A 7,673-nucleotide genomic window follows, 5' to 3' on the forward strand; every position below is an offset into this window, starting at 1 on the left:
ACATGGGCAGGGACACCTCCCACTAGGCCAGGTTGCTCCCAGCCCCATCCAGCCTGGCCTGGGACACTGCCAGGGATGGGGCACCAACAGCTGATCTGGGCAGCCTGTGCCAGTGCCTCACCACTCTCACAGCAAAAAATTTCTTCCTAATACCTAATCTAAATCTACCCTCTTTTAGTTTAAAACCACTATCCCTTGCTCTGTTGCTACAGGTCCTACTAGAACATCTGTCCCCATCTTTCTTATAAGCCCCCTTTATAATATTGAAAGGCCATTATAAGGTCTCCCCAGAGCCTTCTCTTCTCCAGGCTGAACAACCCCAGCTCTCTCAGCCTGTGTTCATCAGAGAGGTGCTCCAGCCCTCTGGTCATCTTCATGGCCCTCTTCTGGACTCAATCCAACAGGTTCATGTCCTTATGTTGGGGGCTCCAGAGCTGAGCTGAACTTTTGAGAAGGTTTCTGTCAAATAGATTTGAAGAGATTTAAAACCTCTGTGTTGCTTTATAGTTTTCTAGGCACATAGTTGGATGTTGACATTAGACAGAGTTGTGATTCCTAAATTTTGCATTTATGACACTTTTAAGCACCTGCACAGGAAGCTATCTCATCTGGACAACTGAAAATCTTTTTATGCTCACAGATACAAGTTCTGAAAATAGGCATATATTCACGACACGTAAGAACATAGCAGCGAGTCCTACATGATGATGCACTTTTTTTCCTACTATAGAAAACTTCCACCAGTATCTTTGGGCAAAATATCAAAGTGGATTACTTACTGCTCAAAAAGAATGTAGTAGCACCCAGGCAGTCTTTAGTGCATTACACAATACCAAGAAAGAGACAAGCTGAATGACCTTTGAAGTATATGGAAAAATATAACACTGAAAAAACTGTTGCTAGCAAAATCTTTTTCTCCCTTAGCAGAAGTTACGGGTGGTCTTTGCAAGAAAAAAAAAAAAAAAGAAAAAGAAAAAGAAAAAGATTAAGAAAACCTTGGCTGCAGCTACCTCGCTGGCAAATGCAAAACCAAATATCTGGCACCAGGTGTGAAAGTAGTGAGGCACCCCGACCTCACGGTCATTAGAATTTTGCAAGATTTCCAAGTCAAGTAAGATTTCCCAGCTCACACCTCCTTCATCAGCCCTCATCACACTGGCTGAAATTATCTTGGCAGCAGGGATAATTATTCATCAGTTACAATAAGTGTTACAGATGTATCCGAATCAAACGCAGTGCACGGGCCGGATATACGGCTTCGAGAACTCCCACCGTGTCTGTTGAAAACTCTCCTCCGGGGGGGCTGGAAGCTGCACCCGCAGCCAGCAAAGTCCCAGCAACAAAAACACTCCTTTGTGTTTATCTTGAACTAGGATGCCCGCTACAACTATGTGAGTTACCACCTACTTAAATCATCTTCTAGATAACTCCGTGAGGTGGAATCGTACAAACGCTTCATTTAAAATCCTCATTTTCTTAAGAAATAATGTAAACCACAGATCCATAAGCAAGCCTCATCAGTCCCCACGCAGATGATATAAGGTTGATGCCCAGCTCCCACGTCAGTAACAATATATTTTCTTGTGCAGCCAGGCTTTTTCTTTCCTCCTTGTATCAAATGTCACTTCAGCCTGCCATCCAGGTCCCTGTCCTTCACACAGATAGCACATTGTTGGGAAATGTTTACTTTGCCATACGCCATCACAACCCTGGGATGAAGTATCAAATGACAGGCTTTCATCTGGATATAATTTATTCATTATATCACTACTTTATATTAAAGAAAACGCACCAGTGTGAAAGTATGAACAGAAAACACATTTCAGCTATTGAATAACCTGGAAATTATTAAAGTTAAAAGCTCTTGAGTCAGACAGAGCAGCATCATATTGTTAGAATAATATGTTAACGTTTCAAAAGACCCACAGAGGTTGCATGGCTGAAACACCTGTGGAAATAAGTTTTGCGCTATTACAATACTAACAAATACGCTGGACCTAGTCAGCTTAATTGCTCAAATTATCCATATGACTGAGTTTTATGAGCTAATAAAACATATCCCAATATAAATATAATAAATGCTTTGTACAAAATAGTACATTGAGTGTATTTTCAAGAAATTCATCCTATTTTCTTTTTCTCCTCTCTTTTCCTGTTCCTCAGGTTGCATTCGGTACAGCTGCTACCAGAAAACCCCTGATGCTGCTTGCGGTGGGATGGAAACTGTGAGAGCACATCATCCACCGTACAATGGAGAGTCTATCTTTAAAAAGCAGAGATACTGCAGACTAGATTTAACTCTTTCCAAGGAAACCACATCAACTCCAGCTCCCTCTTTCAGCACAGAGGAAAAGGCACCGTTTCTTGCTATCTCCCTTTCCCTATGTTAGGCCAGATCCATGTTGCCAAATGTCATCACACCTCAGCTTCACCTACTGGCTCTTCGCTTTTACTACCTTCTCTGAGTGTTGTGTCATTGATAACAGAGTCTGGCAAACCATTTTCCTTACCTAGCATTAACATGGCTGCTTTTACATTCATAATTGTGTCATAAAATTGAAAGATGGTAAAGTTTTATGATGTCTAAGATGGGCCTGAGTGGCAAAACCTGCACGCTAAGTGAAAATTTTCCCAACCTGGGAGGTGTAGGGTTTCAAGCTCTACACAACTTTTTTCCCTGTTCTAAATGATTACACGTTCTGCTACTTTCTTGTGAGGAAAGAGATGTGAATATACTAAGGCATTTTCATTTTTGTTTCTGATCACAGATCAGAAAGTTTTGCTATTAGAGGTAAGAAAGTTAAGACGTGATAGTTTACACATCTGGTTCAGGAGCATAGAAAATGGTGGAAAACAAATAGCTCATTGCATTAATGAATTCATTGCATATTTTTCATTTTAACTGTAGTAATTTTGAACACTGATGGTCCACATCAGTAAAGGATAACTGATTACCAAATGGAAGCATTTGAATTAAAATCACACATTATTCCTGAAGCTGAAGAATTTATTACCAATGAGTGATTGAGAAGTTCTAAATGATGAAAAGACATAAGTCATTCAAAATAAAATGCAAACACTGGCCTAATTTAATCATAGGCTCAGAAAGGACTTACAATCCTCACAATGTAAGAAAACCCAAACATTTTCTTCACACTTAACATAAAATTTGTAGCTATATGAATCTTTGTCTGTTGAAGTAGAAAAGTAGAGCACATATGCAATGCGAGATTCTGTCAAATATTTTTATTCAGTTTCATCAAAATATAATCACACAACTTCTTTATCCTTCTGATTTCTGTATATTTCAACAGTTCTACATTACCAAAGTAATTCAGAAACTGTCCGCTCCCTACTATGATGCTCTAAAACAGCCCAACTCACCAGCTGATTATCGAATCAAAATTTGGTCCAAAGCAAAAGTTCTATATCCCAACAGAAGCTGTCTTAGGAACCTTCTTGCAGTGATTCATAAGGACATTAAGAGCTCCAGGTCTCGGGCCACCCCTCTGCCAGACATTACCACATCCAGAGCAAGAAGAGCCGAAAACCATCCCTCACCCACATGAGTTCACAGCCAAAATATTAGCTTCAAACTGCCAATGTAGCTGATTGCACATTACTACATTACTTGCACATGAGTCTCACCTGTCTATGAGGTGAAGCAGCTGACTCTTCTTACTCCATGCGGGTGGGCACCCTTCAGCAGAGAAATGCAGCAGATGGCTGGAGATGGCCCTATTTTAAAGCACTGCATCTAGATCTACTGGAGATCTGCTGTCTGAAGGCTTGAAAAAAATAAACAAAAATTAGCAACTTTTTAATGCTAACAGCAATGCAAAATAAAATAATCACTCAGTAAGTGGTATCACTCATATAAGCAAGCCAGGGTACCTCCCCCAGTTTTGCACTACCAAACGTAGTATAAGATACCAAGAAAAAGCAAGGGAAAAAACCAAGAGAAAAACCTAAGTGAATCAACACTCTTGGTTACGTAAGATGGTCATTAATGTATGACAAACTACCAAGCCTGAATTACAGGAAAAACATCTCCTTCTTAAGAGCATGGTTCAGGCGCTTACACATACCTATAACTTTCTGGTTATACAGAAAAGCATAGGATGTTTTCCTAAACTGCTAAGTCTGCAGCTAAGACTAAGGCAGCAATTACAAGAAAGGGGATGTTCTTGTTCAGTCAAAAAAGGACACGGAATTTTACAGATGTCCTACAAATCTGCTTCCTAAATTCTCTTTAGAGAATTTAGACTTCACAAAGGAAGAAGCAACAGCAAATTCCTTCTATGGTAGAAATTTAAAAATTCTTTCACAACTATGATGCGTATCACAATAATAAATGACAATTGATTTCTGAGCTTTTCTTCAGATCTTGATGGGATGCTTAAGCAGCATAAGTGGCATTTTAAGGCCACTTTGCACTTTTTTGAGGAGACTGAAGCAATAACCACCAGCATCCAATACCTTTGCATTCACCCACAAGTAGCAAAACTACTCTGAAACTGATTGCTCAGCACACATAGAAGGGACTCTGCAACAACCACAAAAATGAATTCATGGAAGTTTTGCACTTGTTTACAGGCTGAAGATAGTAATGCCATAGTCTCAACAGGAAACCATATGAAAAAAATTTACAGCGAGGAACTGCAACTTGAAACAACTTCCTCAAAACTTGAAACAATGACTTCCTAAACAAACGATTCAGAAAACCTTGAAACTGACCTAATGCCAACGAGTAGGTGACCAGCACTTTTGAAGTCAGACCACTTTCACCTCTTTTAATATGTTTTTAAAATAATAAGTCCCTCTGCAAATCATACTTGTGGTGACAAAAACAGTAGATCTCTTGAGCTCTGACTTGTTTTCCATTCCTGCAAAATCATCTTACACCTCCTGGTGTTTTTTTACCTGATAGAAACCTGTAAGGAACTATGAATACCAGATTACTTTAATCAACATTAACATTATTATTATAATAAATAACTGGAATAAGAGGCATGTCTACGTATAAGGGGTATATACATGTATATACAGATGCAGATAGATATGAAGATACTACCTTTTAAGTGTGTTTTTTTCCTAATGAAGAAACCAGGCTGTCGATAGAGCAGACTCAGGAATAATGGAATAATGTTTATTGGAGAATGCTATAAAATGGAAGTGATCCCACTTTGAAAAAACTCCTTCCCCCTCACCCCACTATACTCTCTAATTAACAATTTCGTTCTTCTGAACATTTTAAAGCCATAAGCAAATTTGGCCACTTCTGTAAGAGATTTAAAGGTAAACACTTTATCGATTTAACAGAAATTCCTTGCATCAGGCTCCAGTGTGGTGTTATTTTTCCTTCCTTTTATACATATGTTAAAATAATCATGTAAAAGGATTCCCGTACTGTGTCTTCAAATCTTTCAGAGGATGATTCACTCCATTCATTTTCACCAGGCACAGTGCGGCTTAACTTTAACTGAACATACCTTTTATATATTTAATGTGGATTCAGACCAATATGCAGAGACTGAATGACTCTTTGCTAATAATGCCAACAGACTGAAACAAAATACACATGTAGAAAAGAAAGCATGGGTGAGAGGGAAGTGCTTGGCAGAAAAAAAGAAGCTTTCGGTGATTTGGTGGTATGTGAAAGAAACTGGGCAGCCTCCCACTGAATTACATCTTTCCATCTGCCCTGTCCCTACTCATCAGCATACTGGGTCCATACATTCCTCCCTTGTGTAAATCATTTGGAGAGCAGCAGGAAAAACGCAGTAGCTCAGTCAGGACAATTCAGGCATTGGGAAGCAGGAAACTGGCTTGCAAAACTGTGACTCCAACTGTAGAGAAGATGCCTACATATATGGATATGGAAGGGATCTGCCTCGCCCATGAACAAATCCTCTCTCCCCAAATAGGGCAGGATTTAAGCAGGCCATACTTAAGCTACCCCTAAGTATACTATGAAGGAAGGTCCACAAAATCTTTTGGCGAGCGTTAATTCTTCCACAGGTAGCATTCAGTCACTGCCAGTCTCGCCTAAGGATTGATTTCCTATCACTTTCATATTTTTAAGAGGCTCACAGGCAACACAATTTGCAATGAAAATCATAGAGTTTTGCATGGCTTTGGTGTTGCCATCAGTCATTTTCCTCCTCTGAAGCTGTCTTAACACTGTCAGCAGGCCTGTGCAGTGAGTAAAGCATATGGAGATGGTGTGGGTGCACAGGGAGTAGCTGAGCTTTCATTTGAAACACAAATGCATCTGTGCTGGGGGCTATTTCAGTTTATCTAATCTACGCTAATTCCACATGATACAGACACAGCAAATCTGTGCCTCATGAAACTCATCACACTCCAAGATTACATATGAGATTCCCACAGCAATTGAAGGAGATGCAGTGACAAGGTTGGTGGAGGTATGGATGAGATATTCAGTGCATGAAAAGCACACCAAACCGCCTCTGCCAGATTCCAGTTCCTATTTTTTATGGCCCTTTTAAAACATCAGCTTCCTGTTCCATGAAAATTATCCGACTGATTGTCGATACCAACTCATCCTAGTATCACTACAACTGTACCAGGAAGGCAATATTACTTCTTTGCAAACAAAAACAACTTTGAGGGGGACAAAAAGGACAAATAAAACCCCAGACTAGTAGTGAGCTGACAATGGCAAGGTTCCCTCAGATCTCTGGATGGCAAATCTCACTCCCCATGCACACATTTACTGTGGTTCATAACCAGCTTAGCTCAAGTTTTGGCTATGCAATATAAGGAACAGGGAACTGACAGGTCCTCAGCTGGAGAGCTTCTTGCCAGTAAGTCTTCATCTGATATTTCGGAATGAAGATTAAATTCAATGTGTTATGTAATCCTTTCTAGAAAGCTTTCGTTCAGAACCAGTGTTCTCATTAAAAATTCCACATCCAGAGAAACTCAGGGAGAGAATGCGAGATGCTTACCTGCTGTAAAATCTTGCCTTTTTTTTTTTTTTTTTTTTTTCCTAACAGTGAGACTACAGGCACTATGAAAGACTCTAAAACAAAGAGAAGATGTATTTGAATAGTTATTCCCCAGGTCACATCCTAAGGAATCAAGGAGAGATTGGTTAATACCAGAAAGATCAAAGTATTTCCCTTTATTTCTTAGGATGTGCAAGAAAACCTTAAACTGGAAACAAAAAGAAAAAGGACTTTTGCTTCTGCTAGGTATTAAGTCAGAGACGTCACAGATGGAAATGTCTCAAAATGCTCACTGATTTATTTTCACAGCTCTCCCAAGTGTCTTCACACCTTTATTTGTGATCCAGATATTTATGTAACACTCTGGAATTCATCAGGGACTAGTCTGAAATATTGTCACAAGGCAGCCAAACCATCTCAAGATGCCTCGCTAGAATTCAAACGTACACGCTGTACAGGAACTTCTTCTAGCAGGCTTTACAGAAGGGACTGGATAAAGTTGCCAAAGAAAATGGAATTTAACAGCCAGAAATATGTGAAAATAACTCCCAGAATTGTGTGCTTTATCTCTACTGGGGAAACATTTTCTTTTCCTTCCCTTCTTAATTCAATTTACATTTATTTCCATTGTACTTTGGAAAGTCATTTTGCACCAAATCATTATTATTTCTATCAGGTTTTAGACAGACTTATTTTTAC

Source organism: Falco peregrinus, chromosome 2, assembly GCF_023634155.1.
Source record: "Falco peregrinus isolate bFalPer1 chromosome 2, bFalPer1.pri, whole genome shotgun sequence".
Classification (NCBI taxonomy): Eukaryota; Metazoa; Chordata; class Aves; order Falconiformes; family Falconidae; genus Falco; species Falco peregrinus.